The sequence below is a fragment of the Phodopus roborovskii genome, unplaced genomic scaffold (assembly GCF_943737965.1).
Source record: "Phodopus roborovskii unplaced genomic scaffold, PHOROB, whole genome shotgun sequence".
NCBI lineage: Eukaryota > Metazoa > Chordata > Mammalia > Rodentia > Cricetidae > Phodopus > Phodopus roborovskii.
In genome coordinates, this window is record NW_026126416.1 from 18,429,931 (window position 1) to 18,453,931 (window position 24,001).

The 24,001-nt window shown below is 40.8% G+C and overlaps 1 protein-coding gene across 12 annotated transcripts in view; it reads right to left on the reverse strand.

Annotated features, from left to right (window-relative positions):
• The window catches only part of Plcb4 (phospholipase C beta 4), a 367,915-nt gene that overhangs the window by 208,888 nt on the left and 135,026 nt on the right, over window positions 1-24,001 (reverse strand). For all 12 annotated transcript variants that reach the window (XM_051183311.1, XM_051183307.1, XM_051183309.1 and 9 more), the window contains one exon: window positions 12,830-12,888. The gene's annotated coding sequence lies outside the window, so the exon portion shown is untranslated. The remainder of the gene's footprint in view (window positions 1-12,829; window positions 12,889-24,001) is intronic.

Genomic DNA, 24,001 nt, shown 5'->3' on the forward strand with positions numbered 1-24,001 from the left:
AGAAAAACCTCTAAAGGTTTACAGTGTGTTTTAAAATATAGGTAGACATGAAAAAAAAATGGTTTTAAAGAGACAAAGAGGAACTGGGTGTTGTAGCACACGCCTTTAATCCCAGCACTCAGGAGACAGAGGCAAGCAGATCTCTGTGATTTGCAAAGTAAACCTGGTATGCAGAGTAATTCCAGGACAGATAAGAGTTACAAGGAGAAACCCTGTCTCAAAAAATAGAAAAGAAACAGAATAATAAAAAGCCACAGATGGAGAAAATTTGTATACTGTATGGTATTATATTGTCTTTGTATTGTTTAACTGCTGAGGAAACAACAACTTTTAAAACAAATGCTGCTGAATTAATTCAATGTATATATTTTGAAAATGCTTTGACTCCAAAATTTAAGTTCAAGGACAAGTTACTGGGGAAAAGGATTTCTATTTTTGTTTCCACAGAAAATGAAAAGCTGTGGATTCCTTGCAGACTAATGTGGTTTGAGCAAGCCAGACCCCCTGAAACAGAGTTCCTGATGATCCAACATTCAAAACAGCTTGAACAAGGCAGACTTGCAGACTACAGCCAAGATTTCTGCAACTTCTTAGGATCCCCATAACAGCGCCCCCTATCAGCAGGAAGTAGTTTGGAAAGAACGACGCCCAAATTCCCAACTATTTATAAATGTTTGTTTTCATTTAAATGGACTTGGGTATAAATGGTTAATGATCACAGCCAGTTCTTTTTAAAGGTAAAAAGGGAATTATGATATAGATATGCATAGTTTGCTTTGGAATGGATTTTCATTTATTGATACAATTTAAGGTCAATTTTGTCATATGTATATTTCTCCTCTTGTTTGTATAGCTTATTTAGAAATGTAATGTATAATGTAGTACAGATTATAGATAATTACCTATGATAGTCAAAGTTTAGAGTTAAGTTAGTTAGGTTTTTCAAGATACACAGAGATGAGATAGATAGGCATTCTTCAAACCTTTCAAAGACCTACAGAATATGGCATTTAAAGTGGTTTAGGGTTTTTGTGACAGTGAGACATAATTGCTCTTGGCAATACCACCTGCACCAGAAAGGAAGATGGACATCGAAGAAATGCATTATGAAGTTTGCTTCCAATATGGCAAGACTAGCCATTTGGACAAGACACTGCTCTTGCCTGGACTGTTTGACTTTATGCTGTATAAACTGGACATGCAGGACCCACAGGAAAGTGACTTCTGATTCAAGATGGACATTGCTAACAGAGATCCTGCTTCATGGAAGAGTCTGCGAGACAGTATGCAGGACACAGACAAAAGTGACTGACAAACTGCCAATACAAGAAGACAGTTTAAAGTTTCCTGCGTTGCTGAAGAGTCTGCCAGACACACTATGGCCTATGGGCTGAAGATGGAAGATTACAGAAGAACTTCGGGTGACTAGGCAGTGAGTTGTCTCTGTCATTTCTAGAGTTTATATACTATCCTTCTGTGGTCTTTGATGGAGTTGAAGACAAATAGTTATGGTTATAGTTTTCCTTAGTTAGGTTTAAAGATAAGATACATATAGGACTTTAGATTCACAAATATAGGATAGATGATAGAATAGTTTCCTTTAATCTTGCTAAATGTTAATGGACTAAATATTGTTAATTGTGATTCTTATTGGATAACTGTTGTGTTATATATTTTGCTATGTTAAGGTTAAACCCCTTTTTATTTAAACAGAAAAGAGGAGATGATGGGAGATGTCATTCTGTATATGTTTCTCATACTGGTTAATAATAAAGCACTGTTGGCCAATAGGAAAGGAAGATAGGAGGGACTAGGAGATAAGGAGGAAATAGGAAGTAGTAAGGAGGAGTCAAGATGGAGAGACTGGGGAGACCAGATGCCTGCCCCACTCTCCGGTAAGGAGGCCACGTGGAAATACATAGATCAACAGAAATGGGTTAATAATTAAAGGCAGAGCTAGCCGATAAGAAACAAGTAACTGGGCCAACAGTATTGTATCAAATACAGAGTCTCTGTGTATTATTTGGGGCTGGCGGCATGGCGGCGGGACAAGACCGGGAGGCGGCAGGCGGAAAAACCTTACACCTTACACATACACACAGTCTACACTATTGAAGAGGGTCTTTCTTTCTCTTCTGACTTCTTTCTCTTTTTTGTTTTCTCGATGCAATAAAATTTATTTATTTAGAATGAAATTTTATCAAAAGTACAAAATTGGGAATATATATATTATATATGGAGAGAGAGAGAGAGAGATCATGCATGAATATATATTTAGGCAACATCACATATATTTTTTAAATTACCTAGTCCCATACCCATGTAATTTTTTTTTTAACCTCATGTCACAAAACTTCTCTTTTCTTCTCCTGTCCTTATGTACAGTGTCTTATGCAGGGATTGCTCCACACAAAAGCAATCGACTGCTTTCAATGCTCTGATTTCCATGCAAATCAGATTTGTTTGGTTGTAATATACAATCTCTGAACCATAAACTGACCTTGATGCCTAAACGCTGTATGAAATGAGGAAAATTATTTACTAACTTGACCAGCTGCCACAACCACAGTAGCAGAATTCTTTATAGACAGAAAGGATTCATACTTCTGACACTTGGGTTAAAAAAAAAAAAAATCTCCAAATTTGGTTTTAATGTAAAAGGCGCTTGCTAAATGATGAGCCAAGTTTGCAGTATGATCAGCACAAATGATTTTCTTGCGTGTTCTTGATTGCTGTTCCTAACACTGCACACAAACTAAAGGAAAGATTCAGCTTTAAAAAAAAAAAAAAAAAAAAAAAAAAAAACCAGATCCTAGAAATCTTTAGTATTTGGTTTTTTTTTTTTTTGTTTGTTTGTTTGTTTTTGTTTTTTGTTTTTTTTTTTTTTTGACTTTAAACCCCCTTTCCTTTAAGGGTCATGGACACTTTGCACTTCCTGATGTAAGGTCTTGTAAGAAGCCTGGGTCATTCTTCCCAAGTTGATAGATATATCTCCACATATAGCTTCATGGATGTGAAGTGTAGACACTATACACAATAAAAGTCAGATAAGAAACTAGCACCAGAACCTAGCCTTACCCATCGGTTCAGGAGTTCCTTTGAGCCCCTTTGCCATGACCTGATAAAGACACACACTCACTCCACGCATACACACACACACACACACACACACACACACACACACGGGGGGGGGGAGTAGGAAGGGAGATTGAGTCTTTTTAATGTGTTTGTGTGTGAAATATCCCTATATAACTGTTCCTGTGTGCACCCATGTATGTGTAAATGTAGAGGCCTGACCATAATGTCAGGTGTCTTCTGTTATTCTCCACTTTAGTTTTTGAGACTGATCTCTCAACACATCCATGAGTCACTGAATGGCTGAACTGGCTTGCCAGCAAGCAAGCACCACAGACTCTCTTGTCACCGTAATCTCCTCTCCAGCACTAAGGTTAGAGGTAAGCCACTATCACAGCTTTATGTGTGTGATGAGGATCCTAAGGTCCTCGTGTTGTGCGCAGGCACTTCACCCACTAAGCCATCCCCTAATCTCCCTAGGGCCTCCAAATTGCACTTCAGCAAGAGAACCAAACGGTGACACTATCATAGTGTCCAGGGGTTAAAGCAGTCTTCTCCCATCTAGGAGGCACAACCGCTCAGCTTCCATTAGAAGAGGACTTAAAGGACCATCTGGAAATGCATTACCTTCTCTCTAAAAGGAAAACCTCCACATAGTCCCTGCAATTCTCAAAGGAAAAAAGCAGAGGTTAAATACTCTGGAAACAAGTGTGAGTCATTTCAGCGACTGAATCCAGCAAAATCCAGCAGACTTCTTCCTTGCTCTGCCTTCCATAGTTCCAACTGCTGCCTGATTTAATGCCTGTATTTATTACAGCTTTCTTATTCAAAATAGAAGGTTTTTCAGATAGTATTTATGGAATTAAAGAGGATAGCTAATACAGCTGGACCATGCACACATCACAACAATGTCTAGTTGTCACTGAAAAGGAGAGGAGCTCTTTTGCTCTTTTTCAAAAGGCTCCTAGAGCTGTATCTCTTCAATTTCTAATGGTCAGCTTAAAACCAGCAGGTAGAAGACATTTTCTCTTCAAAAAGTACTCGTGTAGAATTCATCAAGGTTTCTGGGGAGTAACCCTAAGCAAGGAGTCCATTAGATTGCATATAATATGGCCCATGTACCAGGAAACTGTACTAGGGCTGCAGCTGTCACCTGAGGTACACTGCCACAGCTAAGAATCGGTACAAGCCAAAATAATGATGGAAGCAGAAGCAGCAGTAGGCACAAAGAGCAAAAGGAGCATAAAGGGTGGAAAAAGTAACTGGAAGAGTCACATTTTCAGAATTGAAAAACAACCAAGAAGATATAATAATCAAAATAGTGTGATATGGCAAAAATGGTAGGAATCTCCAACAACAGAACACAATTGAGACATCCAGTTAGTTCTTGAAAGGGATGCCAAGATCACTCAACAGGGAAAGAAGTCTGCTCAACAAATGATCTTGGAACTGGTCATCCCAAGGAAAATGAATGACGCTGGACCCCTACCACCTCATATCCTATCCAGAATGGATGGATGGTCTAGGTATACCACAACCTACCAGCTACTGACCCACAAAACTTGGAATAAAATAGAGGGGAGCTTGCAGTAAATTTTCCTGAGCTCAAGATTCTTACAAGGCAAGTGTGCTAATTAGCAGATCCAGAATCAATTAAGTAAAAGATAAATCTTAGCTTATAAAAATGAAAATCCTTCATTTATCAAAAGATATTTTCAAAAACATGAAAACACAATGTCCAAAAAACAGAAGAAAAGCCCTTCCAGTTACATCTGCCAAGGATCAAACATCCAGAATATGTGTAATATCTATAATAAAGCTCTGCAACTAATTCAATAACCCAGGGGCACACAGACCACTTTAAATGTAGGCAGAGAATAGAAATAGGACACTTGTCCAAGAAAGAAACACTTGTCTAAGAAATAGCCAACAAGCAAGTAAAGGGATGCAAGATATGATTAGAAGCTAGGGCTGGGGGGTGCTTGCCTGTCATGTACAAACTGGTCAGCATGGTGTATGACTGAAATCCAGCACTCACGAAGTAAAGATAGAAGGATTAGATGTTCAAGGCCATCCTTAGTTACAAAGTGAGTTCCAGGCCAGTCTGTGAAGCAAAAGACCCTGCCTTAAAAAAAAAAAAAAGAAAAAGAAAGAAAGAAAAGAAAAGAAAAGAAAGAAAAAAAAAAGAAAGAAAGAAAAAGAAAAAGATTACAACTATTATATGGTACATTTCATACCTACTGAAATGGTTACATTTTATTTTTAAAAATAAAAGGCAAGCATCTGTTATGATGGCATTGGAAATCTAATGGATACTGAAAAAGCAATTAGGTGCTGTGATAAAGCACCATAGCTTCTCAGCATTAAATGACCACATTAAATTCCCTAGGGATCCCTTAGGGATCACATTCATCCCTAAGTATATATTGCAAAGAACTGAAAAATAGTAATTCATATATACACTAGTCAAAAGATGAAACAGACAATCCATATGAACGGATGAATACACAAATGGCACCATACACATATGATGGACATTATTGGTGAGATTTATGAGAAAGAATGAAGTATACATACATGTTAGCAAGTGCTTGATAGCAGTAGGTTTTCTTTGGGATTGATGGAAGTGTTTGGAAATAGGTAGAGGTAGTAGCTATGTAAAAATGTGAATTGTTCAGATTAAAAGTTAGCCTTTATAATGTGAATTTCATCTGCATTAAAAAGAAAGCAGAGCTGGGTGGTGATGGTACTTGCCTTTAATCCCAGCACACTGGAGGCAGAGGCTGGCAGATCTCTGTGAGTTCAAGGCCAGCCTCTACAGAGCTAGATCTAGGACAGCTAGGGCTGTTACACAGAGAAATCCTTTCTCGGGAAATAAATAAATAAACAAATAAACAAACAAACAAATAAATAAAATAAGAAGAAAGCAGGGAGAATCAGAAAGGAGCAGGCAAAGCAAGTCAGGTTTTCCAGATGGACTGATAGAAACCACCCCCATGGAAGGGCAGGTTAGTATTAGTTAATGGAAGAGGAAGGCACAAGGAGACTGGGGGAATGGATGAAAAGAAAGTAGTATGGAAACAAAGATGGTTTTGGTAACTAAAGAGAAGCATTTGTATGTAGCCTAAAACACAGAAATGCTACTATGCAGAGTCCCAGAAAGCACAGCATCATCACTGGGATAGAAAAGAGCACCAAGATGAAGACAGCAGGTACGCTGTGCTCCTCATGGGTAATCCATAAAGATGGGCAGGGGAAGAAGAGGAGAGCTCATTTTAAATCAGTCCTGGGCCTCAGGAGGTATCCTAGTTTTATATCAACACCCGGAGGGGAGAAAGAAAAGCCAGACAAAATGGAATGAAGGGACTCAGTACTCACTCTGTGGCAGGACCTATGCACACCATCCAGTACCATCACAGACACTGGAATCAATGGCACTGTGCTCACCCTATGCTCAAACAAACTGGGGCCCAGGCTTCAGGACTCACATTCTCCCTCTAGTTCCTACAGATTCTCTCATGGTATGAAATTTAAGATCACTAGTTTTTCCGTAAGTTTAAATGCATTAGGTAACTACCTTTGGGTTCTGTTTTTCCAAAAGTTCCATAAGGATATACTTGCATGTCTCAATGCAATATATATATACACATACATACATACATACATACATATATATGACCTCTTCAAATCTCAGAGTGCTATATGAAACATGCAAGGCTGCATGGATTTCTTGCTCATTTGCCACATAGCTGCTCTTGCCTAGCTAACTGAAACCTTGTGGCAAAGTCACAAGTTCTCTAGAACCAGAAGGTCATGCCACATTGTCACGGGAGCCACTGGAGTTGTCCTCCAACTGTCCTCTTTCTGTTTTGATGACACCTGACTCTCCAGACAGGTCACAAAATATGTAGATGAAGAAGCAGTTCATCTTCCAGGAAGCCCAGGGTCACTGGTGGTCCCTCTCCTGGGAGAGTCTACTTCAGTCCTCGGTCCTGGGCAAGCTGCCTCTTCATGTAGCATGAAAAATAAAGGGCCCAGAGATAGACATTGGGGTTCAAGCTTCAAGATGGAGACTAAAAAGGCAAAGTAGTGGATGACTAGCTCTTCCCACTACCTCAGGCTGAAAGGGCTGATCCTGCTGCATCTCCTCAGCAAGGCTGGAGAATCCTGAGACTTCAACGTCTTCCTATCCTCAATGAGCCTGGAGAATGAATCCGATACTGACTATTGAAGATGCTGCTCCTATCTTTTATGCCCTCCTAGTGCTGGGATGAAAGTGTGTGATCCCAGGTGCTGAGATCATCTTTGTGTGAGTTGTTGCTCTTTAGGACTTAATCAATCTTGTGCAGATCTAGGTGGCCTTGGACTCACAGAGATCCCTCTACCTCTTAATCCTGAGTCCTAGCTTTAATAAATCATAAATAATATATCACTACATCTTCCCACCTGAGAACAGCAAAGATAGGGTCTCTGCTCTTTTTTAACTACAGAAAAACAGGTATGGGCTTTTCAAACACAATTTTTACCTGCTTAAGCATTTTATTGACATATTCTCCACAAAAAAGGAAGCTTTTGTTAGAACGTGTGTGTGTGTGTGTGTGTGTGTGTGTGTGTGAGGCCTTACCCTAGTGTTCCATCATGGAGCAACAGCCCCAATCCCAGGGTTATTTTATTTTTATGGTACTGGAGAGGGAACCATGATTGTGTACATCCTAGGCAAGTGTTCTACCTCTGTGCTACATTTTTTAAATTTTTACCCATGTTTTAAAGAAACAGATCAGAAACAGGAAACATTTCAACTGTTGGTAAATCTAGACTTCATGGTAGAAAAGACTCTGGACATCAACATAAGATGGGCAAGTGTAAAATGGCAAACAGGAGAAAGAATCGGTCTCTGCAATAATGTTTAATATGTTCATACTGGCAAGTAGCCCTGCAAGGACCACTGAGCAACCACATCCCAGGGACCTCAACAACAGCATTCCATGGGCAGTGGATGACAGCTGCTCAAGGAAAGCACCAGCTTTGAGGGCAAAAATTAAAGGTTTAAAGGACTTTCTGTGGGAGGCTTCCATGCCTTTTCCTGTTTCTTCAAAGCTTGAGAGGAAACTGAAATTGGAACAAATCACAAGGTGCACATAGCCTTGCATGCTAAGTGAGAAACAAGCTTAAGCCTCCAGTACAAAACTGACATTTTGTTTTTAAATAAATCCTGCCAGAATTTTTGGTCAATAAATCTCTTCTCCAAGGTTTTTATTTTAAAATAAACAAAAGTCCTTTTGTAAACAGTACATATATTCCTACAGTATACAGTTATAGCATGCACCTGCCAACCAGATTTCTATGATTAATATTTTATCCTGCTAGCTTTGATGAATATCTAGCCCTTTCATGCATTTCAGAATTAAGTTCCAGGCCTGAGAGCACTTTCCTTAAAGGCTGATGCAGTTGGCATTTCTAGGGGACAGTGGTGACTTTGGAAAGGACAGTGAGCTAAGGGAGCAATGAAATGCACACTGTGCACCTAGTGTCAGGCCCACAGTTGGGTAAAGGTGACACTTCAGAGGATGAAAACTCTTGTGAAACCGGAGAAACAGAACCTGACACAATGCTGACCTTGGCTCCTGTCAGCAAGATAAAAAGGTCACGCTGTTTGCTTCCTGCCCTGGTGCGCTCCATCCAATCAGCCTGGAAAGGGTGGACAAAGAGAAGAAGAGACGGGACAAGAAGGAGCTACCATGGGAAGGCAGGGGGAGGAACCCAGCCATCAGCTGAAGTGAAGAACTCGTCCTTTGAAGATGACACCATGGGTGATAAAGGTATATCTTTATAGTAAGAGAAGTGGTGAGAAATCTGCCCTCCTCTTCATATTGCTATGTCCTCTCATATTTCACATTTCCTCAACAAATCACAAAAAGAAGAACAAGATTTGGGCTATGTCCACTGCTTGGGAACAACTCTAAAAGCAGAAGGGAGGATAATGAGAGATAAATGGAGGCACACACACAGTTGGACATTCAGACCATAAGCAACCCGAGATTTTGTTAAGGGCCACCTGGCCTAAGTTACTGGGCAACAAAAGAGGAGGGAACTGATGTGCAGAATTATGAGTTCTGGAATAATGTGAGCGCATTCCTAGAGCATGACTAAAGGGCCAAGATGTGTATGGCAGTGCAGGAAAGGCCTGCTGATGGAAGCCGTGAGGCATCGGGTCCAAGGCCAAGTCATAAAGTGACAGTACTTCTGTCAACTGGAAAAATCACTCCAGAGCTCAGCTCAGTTGCTCATGACGAGACAATCCTAGAGAGGGGAGAGAGGAAAACTAGGCAGTGTGACAAGAGAGATGCTCAGCCAGCCCATGGCTGCTCCAGCCTCTTGCTCCAATATCAACAGTCAAGTGACTGCAATGCATGAAACTTGGCACAACCAAGGCCTTCCCAAACTGTGGACCCGAGAAAAAAGAAGCATCAAAGAAGGTAGTTACTGTTGTTACTCCAAGCTCCACATTTTGTTATTAAGCAATCTATAACTGCAGCAGAACCCAATAAATTATGGATTGTGGTGATAACTATAAAGTACAAAAATCCTAGGAAATTGGTCACTCCTTACCTTTGCTGCCAGGGAATTAGCACTGCTCTGAGTAGGGTTCCCAGCTGGAAAAGTCCCCAGCACTGGCAAACAGTTCTGTAGAAAGTGGTAAGCCTTTTACTAGAGGTGTCCATGGTGTTGCAAAATTGCACCGTACAAATTGCTCAGTGGCCTCTAGTGAAGCAGAATCTCCAGAGCACTGGGCTGAGGATCTCAGAGCCCCCTCCCCACCTTGCCATCAGGCTGGGCAAGCCTCTTGCTCTTTCTTCCTGTGGCACCACTTACTGGTGTCCTGCCCGAGACCTGATTAATAAACCACCTGTGCAGAAATCGTCAAGTTCCATACATTTTTGCTGATGTTGTGACTCGGTTTGGATATGTGAGCTTGCTCTGTGGCCCAGGCTTGCCTTGAACCCACAGTCCTCCTGCCATAACATGCTGTTTCCATGTGTCACCACACCCAGCCTCAGCCTGATATTCCTGACGTGAATGATATGATCTGAAAATGTAAAACCATGGCCTTCAGTGGAAGTTCTTGCTGTACCATGAATCACAGCATCTTGATTGAATATGCAAGAATTTGAAATAAGTGCAGTTCTAAAATCTACTAAACAAGCAGATTTTTGCTCCTGAAGAACATTGCTTTTGCCCTACAAGATGGATTTTATAATAATAATAATAATAATAATAATAATAATAATAATAATAAAAAGGTGCCAGTAGCCTAGGTAACACATGTGGGTTTCCAGGTGTGAAGGAAGTTGGGATTGCACAGAAATTTTCAATAAGGAAAGAGGAAAGGAAAAGAGAAGGAGGAGGAAGGGGACAGACAGAGACATTGATGAGCTACACATATTACACTGTTAGACATTCTGAAAGAAATTAATACTTCACGAAACAATTTAAAATAATTCAGAAAGAAACACTATACCCCAAGCATTTTTTTTTTGTTTTTCAAAAGATACATTTTAGTTATTATTCTGAACTAAAATCCCACAAGAAAAGTTTAACAAAGTTGTTTTCTTTTTCCAAACTTGAAAATTGTATTTGGTTTGATTGGACACAAATTTTTAACAACATCAAAATGAGAACAACTTACCTAAAAATGGTCATTATGTTTACTGTGTGTGTGTGTGTGTGTGTGTGTGTGTGTGTGTGTGTGTGTGAGTGTGTGTGTGTGTGTGTTTCCCCCTTTTGTGGGTATATGGTTTTTTGTCTACGCACCATTTGTATGCCTGTTGCCTACAGTGCCCAGAAGAGTGTGACAGTTCTCCTGGAACTAGATTTTAGTTCAGAATAATAACTAAAATGTATCTTTTGAAAAACAAAAAAAAGTTGGGCTCAAAGGACCTAAAGCAACATTCCAAAACACAATCAACAATGCTCAGATTCCAGGTTTTAGCGATTTGCACTTTTTGTACTGTACAAAGAACTGTACAAAAAATTTCCTTCAATATTTAAATTTTTTAAAATTCTATGTGCATTGGTGTTTTGCCTGCATGTACGTGTGTCTGTGTGAAGGTGCTGGATGCCCTGGAACTGAAGTTACAGACAGTTGAGCTGCCATGTGGGTGCTGGGATTCGAACCCAGGTCCTCTAGAAGAGCAGTCAGTGCTCTCAACTGCTAAGCCATCTCTCCAGCCCCCTCATTCAATATTTTTTAAAGAATCCTAATTGATATGATCTAACCACTGGGTGGTGCTTGAGTCAGACCAAATGCTTTTCTTTTTAGGGGTTCTGGGGGAAAACATAAAAGAACACTCATCTGGATATAGGGGTGAGTATAACACAAGGTTATCAGCTGACAACCAGGTAGCCAAGTCCAATGAGGTGCTGTGGAGATGGGGAGGGGTGTGTCCCACAGGGCATCTGCTGTCCTAAGGCCTAGAGCCACACAAAGTCTCCATCTAATCAAATGCCAGGACTTACAACATGTGACACAAAATCGTTCCTCTTTGAATCCATAACATGTAACAAATCAGTCCTACATTCTGGTGTTCCCCATGACTCTTGATGCCAGTAGTTCTATTTGTTAAACACAGATGTCCTCTTCCCTACAGTATGTAATATAACTAACAAAAAATGTCCCATTTATGTACAGATAATGTAACTCAAGTATGAGGAAAGTGGACAGACCAGAAAGATAAAATGTAAACAGAGTAGAAAGCAAATGGTGTACTGATTCAAAGTCTCTAAAAATTACTCAGCATCCTTAACTGGACTGTGCCAACCAAGACAAGCTTATGAGTCACCCTTCAGAGGGTGGTAAAATATAGTGCAATGGACTAAAAATAGGTAGGAACATTCAATAATAAATCTACGTTCTTGATATTCTTATATCATTAAAGACTGGTCATTTGGAGACAGGTCGAGTTATGCAATTCTCCCTGCCCCTTGCAGACAGGCCGGAAGAAAATCAGCCAAGGTCAGTGCCAGGAGATAATGATGCATCTGGCATGGGGGGAGGGGCAGTGTCCTGCAGAAGACTAATCACAAAAGCAGGGTACTCTGAGGGCACCTATCAGGAGGAGCAGGGAACATCGGTTTGTGGGAATCACTGAAAAATTACCTCTTGCCTCTCAAGGGAAGAAGGGGTAAGTAGTGCAATGTTGTAGCATCAGTTACAAAACAGCTATTTGGTGAGGGCAGTCTCTCATCTAGGCTGGGATCTGGTACCAGTGTGAACCACTGACAGTGTCAGTTTAAAAGGAAAACCAATTGGCCATACAAAGATAATTCTGATTATTTGGATGCTTCAGGAAGCATTTATGGTAAAGTCAGAGGGGCAATTGTCCCAAAATAAAGGTTTCTCACTGGTGAACAAGCAGGGCTGTAGTTTTTGATGATGGTGGGACTCTTCTAAACAAAACCTGTACTGGACATAAAGTTACACAGCTTCCCCCTCAGTGACACCACATGCTTTCTAAGGATAGGCAGCCCTGTCACAAGAAGCAAGAATACAATGAGCCAAAGATTAGTGGCTGAGTCAGGAGCAGAATTAGTGAGGCAAAACCTAGAAAATCCTGCTTGCCTCTCCACCACACCAAGAAAAAATGGTCACGCTCCAACCTAAGAGACACTGGAAGAAAAGATTTGTCTCGAAGGTCTCAAGTTCCAAAGTGCCACCAATATGATTCTTTCCCAGGGGTTGAAGGTGGGTACTCACCAGGCAGCTGAGAACAACAGCAGCGGAAGTCTACCTGGTCAAATCCTGTGCACAGTTCCCTGTAAAGAAAGCAGACACAGACAGCATAAAAGTCAATGTGAAGTTCTTACAAAGTCCTCACACAGAAAAGCAGCAGTCTTCGGTTTCAGAGTCAATCTACTGATGCCTTTTTTGCTTGTTTGTCTGTTTGTTTTGGTTTGGGTTTTTTGTTTTTGTTGTTTTGCTTTGTTTGAGACAGGGTTTCTCAGTATTGCTTCAGAGCCAGTCCTGGAACTTGCTCTGTAAACCAGGCTGGCTTAGAACTCACAGAGAACCACCTGCCTCTGCCTCCCGAGTGCTAGAGTTAAAGGCATGCACCAACAACACCCTGTGAGAATCTAGTGATTTCTTAAAGCACATCAGGAGGCTGCATTAAATTACCCATGACACTAGATTTACCCAGTAAATATTTCAAGCCATCAAATCAGAAATGTTTACTGCTACATGGTTTTACACATGCTCTACAATGGTGCTATCTCCCACCAAGCCCTTAATTTAGTAAACTAATTAAGTAGCAATTGAACAACAAGGCCATCTACGAACTTCACGAATAATTGGATTGTCTTCTCCTGATTAATAGGAAAATGACCATAGATGACATGCAATTGAGAGAAATCGTTCCGATGTCCTTAGATGAACTGCTTAAGAAATATTTCCAGGCACTGCAGTGCTGAACAGAGCAAATTTACGATGGAATTTTATCTACAGGTTTAGCATGCATTGCACCTATAAGCAAAGAACCATCTTTCTCTGTTTCCATATTTTCTTTATGAACAGGCTGTTTCCATCAAGTATGGGTCTGGTTTTGGGTTTTGGTTCAGCTAGAGTTTAGCCTTAAGACCTCTCCAATATGTAGCAGGAAAAAGGTCCATGTGATATCAGAAGCAAGTGGGAGTAAGAGGAAACCCAGGCACATGGAAGGCCAAATAGAGGCATACAAACTGATGACCACGTCCTGGGAAAACACTGTCTATGAGAGTTTGAATCTGAAATCTTGATGGAGTGTCCACAGCATGGCAGGAAGGGGCAGCAATAAAGACTGTTTGAAGATAGACAAACGAATAAATGCACAGGTCACAGAAATCATTTCAGGAAAGTGAAGCAGCGTAGTGTATTTGTTTAAATGAATTTCCCTGATCCATATGTGAATACCTAGGAGTGAACATTATCTGAACCCATGACAAGAATCTAAACTTTAAAAAGTGGAGGAAGGGAAAGTAAAGAAAAGGGGGGGGGGAGAGGAGGGTAAGTTTTTGATTTAAGTATAATACCAAATCATTATATGTTATATGTTATTTTTACCAGAAACCATGCTGCTTTTAAAGGTAAAATCTGGAAAACTATGGAATTCACCCTCAAACTACACAAGGAAATATTCCATTTGAATATGATATACAGAATTGTAGAATGTGGAGCACTGTATGCATGGGATGTACTGATTTAGTGAATAGTCACTAGAAGTCATACTGTAAGGATGAATGGAGTCCTGGTGATGCTCGCTAGTTTCATGTCAACTTGACACAAACTGGAATCATTTGGGAAGAGGAAACCACAATTGAGAAAACACAGCCACCAGATCTGCCTAAGAGAAAGACTGGTGCATTTTCTTGTTTGATTATAGACACTGAAGGTCTCAGCTCACTGTGGGTGGTGTCGTCTCTGGGTAGGTGGTTCTTGGCGCTATAAGAAATCAGGCTGAACAAGACTTGGAAAGCAAAGTAAGAAGCACTCTTCCATGGCCTCTATATCAGTTCTTGCCTCCAGGTTCCTGCCTTGAGTTCTTGCACAACTGAATGATGATGGCCTGTGATGTGAAAATGTAAGCAAAGTAAACCCTTTCCTCCCCAAGTTGCTTATGGTCATGGTGTTTTATCATAGAGACTGAATCTCTAAAACAAAGATACAGAACTCACATGTAAACTCCAAAATGATGTGTTTTGCATATCCCTATTTTATAAGAGAAAACAAGAAGAAAAAATACCCAAGTCTCCCACAAATACCAGGCTCTAGACAATGTTTGGAATACTGAAACATAGCTACCCTGATCAGGGTTAATGTTGATGGTGCTACCTCCCTAATGGAATGTACTGTACTGTATGTTTTGTATTCCATATATGCTTGTAATTGTATATGAACACAAGACTGTAGCTACCAGGGGGATGGGGATTGTGTGTGTACTGAAAACCATCATCTACATCCCCTACACCTAGCACAGTCTCTGTTACTTAAAGCAGCTCAGGAAAAAAAAAAAAAAAAACAGAAAAAAAAAAACCCTGTTGAATGGAATTAATAATAAAGTGGTCCACCCAGAGCTGAGACATTAAACTTCATAATTCTATTCTTCTTGGGACTATGAAACAAGCCTGGGTTCAAACAAGCTTAGCCAGCCAGATCTATCATTCTGTAAACAAAGACTTACAGACTACACACGTATTTTCCCACCTTCCTCTATCTCCTCTAGGCCCCCAGCATAGGAAGGCAGCAAACAGCAAATGGGGAAACCATGTCTTAAACACCTTACAGACCAGCTCATCACCAAGCCATTCCCGTACTGGCATGCCATGATCATGTTATGGTCTGGGAGTGACAGCTCCATCTGTCAGCTTATTCAATCAGAGAGTACAAATCCGGGCACTGAAGGGCTAAATGTAGTCTCTAGAAAAGGAAGTTAACGTGAAGGGGGACCAGGGCAACATGATATCAGGACTGTCCGTACGCCCTCTCCCTCTCCCTCTCTCTCTCTGTGGTTTGTCCTTTCAAACCTGAAGAAGTGTGTTTTCCTACAATGTCAGAGGGAGCAGTTAAACAGTTAAACAAAATGTCCAAATCCCAATATCACATTCAGTTCAGGAGAACAAAACCCGCTGTACCTCAAATACTCAATGAGAAGCAACAAAAACAAGTGGACTCACGGGCAAAACAAGACAGGTGGCCTGCGATCTCACAACCACATCTCAGACATGGAAGTCCATCACAGACACAAAACCACAGCACCCCCCTACTGCTTACTTCTGAGTCCCCACTCTCCTGGACCCTTGTGCCAAGCCCATTACATCACCAACCATGGAATTAGGGATCTCTAAATGCAGGCCTCTTCAGCGAGGCTTATGAGCGCATAAAAGGGAAGGAGGGACTCTACCTTCCCAATCCGCCTATCCTGTTGCCACCATGCAGCAAATGCCTACCCAGAGAACCTCTAGCCTTCCAAATGCCTCCCTAAGTCTAAAAGTGCCAGTCTGAGAAAACATCCTAATTGCCACAAAGAAGTGTAATAGCCCCTGCATTTGCAATTGGCAGTGGCTAACCATACTGAAATACGGAACTGAGAATTCTTCACAGGGGCTGTGGGAGGTATTTCATGGATGCTTTTTCTCTGAAAATGGGGAAGGGCTTTGCAATTAGCAACACTGTCTTTTGCCAGATTTCCTTCATGTATTTATTCTCTGTGGCTTCTTAACAAATTGCCACAAACATGGTGCCTTAAAACATGTTTATTATTTCCTGGTTTAGGACACCATTACAGGGTCATACATTTGGTGTCTTACAAAGTTGGAATCTAGGTTCCTTCCTTCCCAGAGACTCTCTCTCTCTCTCTCTGTTTCTCTCTCTCTTTCTCCTTTCCTCCTTCCCCATCCCAGCTGTGTGTGTGTGTGTGTGTGTGTGTGTGTGTGTGTGTGTGTGTGTGTGTGTGTGTGTACCTGCATGCATGCGTGCAGAATTATGCAGGACATGTACACCAAATTTGGGAGTGATAGGGCTCAGAATTACAGCATTGCACCTATGTCTGCCATACAAACACAATCTGTTCTCCTCAGGCTGTGACTGAAAGCAATGCTTCCAGAAAAGCTAACTGGCTGTCTTAGTTAGGGTTACTGTTACTGTTATGAAACACCATAACCAAAAGCAACTTGAAGAGGAAAGGGTTTATTTCCTTCACAGTTCCATATAACAGTTCATCAAACAAACAAACAATAACAGGGAGGGTAGGAACCTTGATGCGGAGCTGATGCAGAGACCATGGAGGAATGCTGCTTACTGGCTTGCTCCTCATAGCTTGTTCAGTCTGCTTTCTTATAGAACCCAGGACCACTAGCCCAGGGACAGCATCACCTACAATGGGCTGAGCCCTTCCCCAGTGATAACTGATACACTACTCAAAGTTGAAGCCAGAGGTCAGATCTTTAACTATCTTCCCATTCCTCCCCCCCCAGAAATGGCCCCAACATGAAGAAAAACATTCACTGCAACAAGTTCTAAACTTATACAAGACATTGCTCTCCTTTATCTTAGACAGTAAGAAACTAGATGCCGTAAAATTGATATTCTTTAAGAGAGAGAAAGAAAAATCCTTGAATATACAAAGATCTGTACATCTGCGGGGGAAGGGGGATACCTTTGTTTTGTTAACATAGAATCCAAATAACAATGTAGGCTTTATTTTTAATTAAATGAGATTATAAACCGATTTAACTACTCTTTTATTCAACTAAACTGTTTACTAGAAATTTCATACAGATAACATATAGCCACTACAGTAATAAAGTAAAAGTACAAAGACATTTAAAAGGATGTTTTACATATTCATTAGTCCTTAGCATAGGAAATTTTTTATGTGTATGTGTGTTAATACACACACACACACACACACACACACACACACACACACACACACACCCCACATTCAGTGTCCTCAGAGTTTAGAATATTAGACTAGACTTCGGGTATCTTAACGCTGGAGTTGTAGACAGTTATGAGCACATATGTAGGTGCTGGGAACTGAACCTGGGTACTCTGAAAATGCAGCAACTGCTTTTAACCACTGAGCTATCTCTCCCAATTTTGGTCCATACAAATCTCATCTGTTATACCTCCCTAGAGGGAGAGTAAAAAAAGCCTCAGGGTTCCTTTACCATTACAGAGAAGATCATGGACCTCCTCAAGGTAAAGACAAAGAAGACCCCCCAGATTAGTAATCTCAAAACTTTTTCTATTCATCACACCCAGCCACAGTGAAAACAAAGAGCCTAAAGAGCCAGGGTATCACATGTCCCAAGGAAGCACACCAATCTCGGAGGCTGAAGGCTGGTAGTGCTACCCCACTGCAGTAGCTGTGAAGAGGATAACAACATTAAATCAGAACATTTGCATCCAAGGTGGATGTGTTCAGGGTGACTCACTTCCCCACTAGGGTAGGCATTTCTGTGTGTCAGGTGGCATTGACTCTGGGACAGTAATCAAGCATCACCAGCATTCAGAGGCCATCTGCACACAGAAGTGAGAGCTAGAACTATACTTTACTTGGGCATCTTGATTTTCTACTCTTAAACCTCAGTTCCCGTGTATTATTGGCTATTAGCAGAAATCACAGAAACACAAACTGATTTTATCAGAGAAATCTCACTTTTATCTGGTGTATTGTGGTATTGCTTTTTTGTTGTTTTGGTTTTTACTGGGTCTCGAGATACATAATTTGAATTAAAACCCCATGCAATGCAGCACAACACTCATGTCTGTATGAGGTGACAGATAAATGAAACATTCCTGGCTTCACCTGATCCTCAATAAACCCCACAGAAGATTCCAGCAGGGTCTCAGTTTCAGAGGCCTGGATGTTTGCCAACCCAGGTAATTATTCTCTGCCTACCTAATTTCCCCAGGCAATTTTAATTGAAAATGGTATTATCTTTTATCTGTTACTCAGTTCTAATCTGCTCTGAAGTGTCCCTGTGTCCTGCTTCTTGCCTCCACCATAAGCTCACTGAGCTGATCTCTTTTTGAAGCTTGAATCAAAATAAATAAATAAAGTTTCTTAAGTTCCAGGGGGAGGGGGTCTATAGTATATATGAACCATTTAATCAGTCTCAAACTATTCTTTTGAATACCAGTGGCAGAGAGTATGAAACATCCCTTCCTGCTGTCTAACCTTACAAAGCTTCTTTTGTGGACTGAAACCTAAAGCTTTTCTTACTGAAACACCCCCCCAACACCACACACCCCCACACCACATTCCCCTGACCATACATACCCACACCACATCCCCACACACCACACCTCCACACTCCCCACCCCCCCACACACACCACAACACACACACACACACACACACACACACACACACACACACACATCTCCCTCCTACAGGCTACAGAAAGGGATTGAGAAGGACACTGATATAATTTATTCTCTTAAAATGATTGTCAAGGCCCTATTCATCTCCAAATAACCTGCTTAATATTTAGCAAAACAAAACATACCACTTAGCATAGGAATGTCAGAACATCACTGAAAATTGGAACAGAAATATGCATTTTGGATGACTTCCAATCATCATGCTCTGAAACCAATGCTGCCCAGCCGACACAGGGAAGATCCACAAATGCAGGTTACATATACAATATTAAGCGTCCCAACATCACAATTACAAATGCACAAAAAAGATGGAATACTACTCAGTGTTAAAAACAAAGCTGTTGATAAACAACTAGAAAGAATTTAAGGGAGTGTTGCAAGAGAAACTAACCACAAAAGAGCATGCATTATATAACTCCCTGTATGACACACTTGAAATAACAAAACCATACAGATGAAGCACAAATTAGTGACTCTTCCTGAGAAAGAGAAGAGAGAAGGAACTGGCCATTGGTCCCAGGACATGACAGCACTGGAGACCTATACAGTGGAAGTCCTCAGGGTTTTGTCTGTGCTGGTAGCCCGGGTCTGCACAGTGGCTAAGCCAGACTGAACACACAGGCAAGACTGTGAAATCCGATGAACTCCATCAGTTATACCATTTTCACAATTGTGCTCCTGTCCAGTGATTTTTAAAGCTGATACCAATGAGGGGAAACTAGGAAAGGATAGGAAGACAGGATTAAGGCTGATGAAGGCTCCATATTGAAGCACTAGCTTTGCATGCTCAAGGCCTGAGGTTTAACTTCCAGCAATGCAAAAACAATGAAGGTTAAATAAAATGAGTTTAATTTCTAGAGCACATTTTATTTAAGCCACTAGCTGCCAAATATTTTAATATAATTGATACACATGTAAGGGATGTATACATGAAGATAATTTAAAGTCATTTTTGTTGGACTGCAAGCCTTTGGAATCTGTGTGGATTTTATACAGCATCTCTCAGTTCAAGTTACCCACACTTGGAATGGTCAATGGTCACATGTGACTTGGCTTTCAGTACTGCGCTGCAGGGCACCAACTCCTCAAGACCCTTCAGTGCCACATCATCTATACTATGACATGTCTTTCTTTCTGGAAATCTCTTGCAGAAATGCTTCAGAATGGAAACCTTAAGCCACATCATCTATACTATGACATGTCTTTCTTTCTGGAAATCTCTTGCAGAAATGCTTCAGAATGGAAACCTTAAAGCCTGGATCGTCACCAGAAAACATGATGATGTCCACAGAGAATAACACTGATAGTATCTACTTTAATCTGCCCTGGATTGCAGTTTCAATACTTTTGTTTGTGTGGGTTCCTCCCCAACCCCAGACGATATTTCTCTGTATAACAATCCTGGCTGTCCTGAAACTCACTTTGTAGATCAGGCTGGCCTTGAACTCACAGAGATCCAGCTTCCTCTGCCTCCTGAGTGCTGGAATCAAGGCTTGCACCACCACTCCCTGGCTTGTTTTGTTCTTTTTAAGGGGACTAATTGCTGCTCTCTCTAGAGTTTCAGGAACTGTGGTATGTTAGCTGGGCTCCATGCCTACTTTAAGTTGCTGGGCCTCTGTGACTGTCTGGTCTTTCCCCTTGCTCTCCCATTTCCCTGTAGCAACTGGAAACAGGAACTACTAATGCAAAAGAGCCTTGTGAGACTGTTATGTCAGCCTTGGAACGGACACAGTCACTAAGGAAAAAGAAACAAGTGACTGAGTATATGATAGAAGCTCTGAAAAATATATAGAATTAGGCCAAATCTCCTGGGAGCTGAAAAGTAAAACAGGAAGCAGCCAGGCCTGGGCAGAAGCTCCAGGGCTCAATCTCAAAAGACCAGAGTACTCACCATCCCCCTTTGCAAGTGAGAATGAAAAGAGAAAACATTATTCCAAAACAGAGCCTTGGGGAGCAGACAGAGAATGGGTTTGGGAGTGAGAGTGAGCTATCTTTGAGAATACAAGTCAATTAACCTCTCCTGGACCTAATTTCCCTGTTTGCAAAGCAGCAAGATTATGTACCAAACTCATTGTTGTAAAGTTAAACGGAAGCATACACACGACAGGCCTATCACATGCCTGCTGCCTAGAGTGGGTATTCAAGTGCAGTCCTCCCCAACTCATTTATTTCTGCTGTCAAATCACTACGAGAATGGAGAAAATGATCTGTGCAAATTAAACTAAGAATAGTACTCAAGAGCTATTGCTCCAGAAAAATGCCAGAGAGAAAAGAAAAACTGTTTCATTCAATCTGTTGTGATTCCTTTCTAACATGCTGCTAGGGAACAGGTTTCCTGATCAATCTAAGTTTACAAATTCTTCAGACAGGTGCAGAGAGGAAGCACACAAAACATGAGGAATATGATCCAAAATGATCGAGAAACACAAAAGCATGGCCTCAAGATTCTCTATGTACACATTTGTCCCAAGCATAAAAATGTTGCCTTCCATTCTGAAAGAAATGCAGACATGGTACAGCTGGACAGAGCCTTCCAAAGTCTGAAGTTCTCTTGTTATTTAAATGTGGATTTATTTTGTTTTGCTTTGCATTTTTGTCACACACACAATTGGTCAACCATCTGTACCATGAGAAAGTATATCATGAGCTTGCCCACTGGGTCCCCATGATAATTTGTTTTTACCAATGCACTTGATTACTGTAAACTTCTCAAAGCCAAGAACACAGCTACTAGTACCAGAGCACCAAAACAGGTACCATACTGAAAAGAAGGGTCCAAATGCATTATGTTGGCTTTGGTAGGAACTTAAGCAGCTGGTTTAGGTATGGTTGAAACATAGAAAAGGCCCCAGTCTTTATCATCATCATTTCTGCTGATACAAGCTGGTCATAGAGAACGGAGCTTCAGGTGATAGGAAACAGCTTCTAGGACAGCATGGGAAGAGTTCCAGTGCAGCTGCTTCCAATGTCAGTCAAGCAGCCTAAGATGCTACAAGTAATACCTGAGGCAGGACAGAGTCACTATTAGAAACCACAGCAAGTCAAATGAAATGGAGAAGTATTCAGATGTCCTCACTCACCAGGGACATCCAGGGCTCACCAAAGCCTAGATTCTGAAGCAAAATAGTTATAATGACAAAGATAATAAATTCAAAAGAATAATTATTACTGTGCATTCATATGATAAAATTCACTCTTTGCCAAATACCTACACTCTTGTAACACCACCTAAGTCACAAAACAATTCCTCTGCTACCCCACTAACTTCATATTGCTCCTGTGTGTCACATCCACCACCCTGATTCTTACACAACCATTCAACTGCTCTCTCCCTAGATGGAAATCCTCTGACACTAATTCACAGATCTTTAACCCAGCATAATACAGTGTATAACTTATCTAAGATGATGTATTCATCAATAGCTGATTCTTTTCCTATGCACAGTTGTTAACTCGTCATATTGGATAAAGCACAGTTTGTTTTTCCTTGATTCTTCATCTAAAGAGTACTGTGGGAACCCATTACATCAATAGCTTTGGGTACCAGCCTTAAGGTGCGGCTTCTTGTCTATGGATATGACTACTTAATAGGGGTGGGAGAGAGAAAGGGACAGGGAAAGGGAGAGGGAGAGAGAGAAGGAAAGAGGGAGAGAGGGAGATAGAGAGAGATTGAGATTGTCTTGGGTGTTCAGCCAGCATGAAGCAGCATGTGATTGGTTCCCAACTCCCTTGGACAAAATGGAAGGACTCTGCAACGGGATATATCTTGTCCTGTATCCATGAGTCTGTTTCTCCATAATACCCCCATTAATAAATTGATACATATTATATATACACCTTTGTGGTTCACAAAGATATCTAGGGTGTTCTACTTTCTGATGCTCATAAAAGTACTAATGTAAATATAAGTGAAAGAGGCTCTTCTGGATTAGACGACCATGTATTTTTCAAAGTAGCTATACTATTTTAAATCCCCAATAATGTGTTCTGTATCATTACCCACTGAGAGTGAGAGCTACTGTGTGACTGTGTGGGATATACAGTCCGTTCATATTTCAATCATGTTATATGTGTAGGAATATATATATATACACACATACATATGTACATATATAATATATACATATATACATATATACACATATACACACACACATATATATGGGTAAAGTGCTTACTGCACAATCAGGAGGCCCTGAGCTCAGGTCCTAAGCAGCCATGTGACAGTTATGTGTGGTGGCATGTGTCTATAACCCATTCCTAAGAGATGAAAAAAAGTGAATCTCAGCAGCTTGCAGGCTAGACACCAAGACAGACCAATTAGCTCCAAGTGTTGTATAGACCTGAAGGCCCACTAAGAGAATGTTATTTCCTCCTATCCAAAAAGACAAATCTGTATCTGGATAGAGACCTACCATTCCAGTTGGGCAGGCCAGTCACCCAGCCAAGGACCAGGCGTCAAAAAGGCAGATTCACTTACTGCCATGCTAAAGAGATGGAAGGAATAATTGTCCCTTGAATGACAGAACATATTTGTTTACTTCACAGATAATTCACCTTTGCACAGTTACTACAGAGCTGAGCAACTCTGGGTAACTGCTAAGATTTACAGCTTGCCTAGCCTGTGGCTTTTCTCTTACACTCTGAGCCTTCTAAGCCTATTCTTAGGTATTAAAACACTGAATGAAAACCTCAATTTCCTTAGTAACATGTAGCACCCCAGATGGGGCTCTGAAAAATTGCTGGTAACATACATACATCTAAACCACACACACACAAAGAATAGATATATGATCTCTCAATGTATATAAAAGTGTGACTGATTGAGATCATCTGCTCTATTTCAGACTGCCGTATTTTAAAATCAATAACATAGTCCTTCTGTTTTGGAGATTAAGCAACCCCTGAGTAAATACACAGTTGAAATGCAGAAATGACCTGGTACTAGGAGAAAAATTCTTTCCACAACTTTGCATATATGCACTCATATCTACAAATAATATC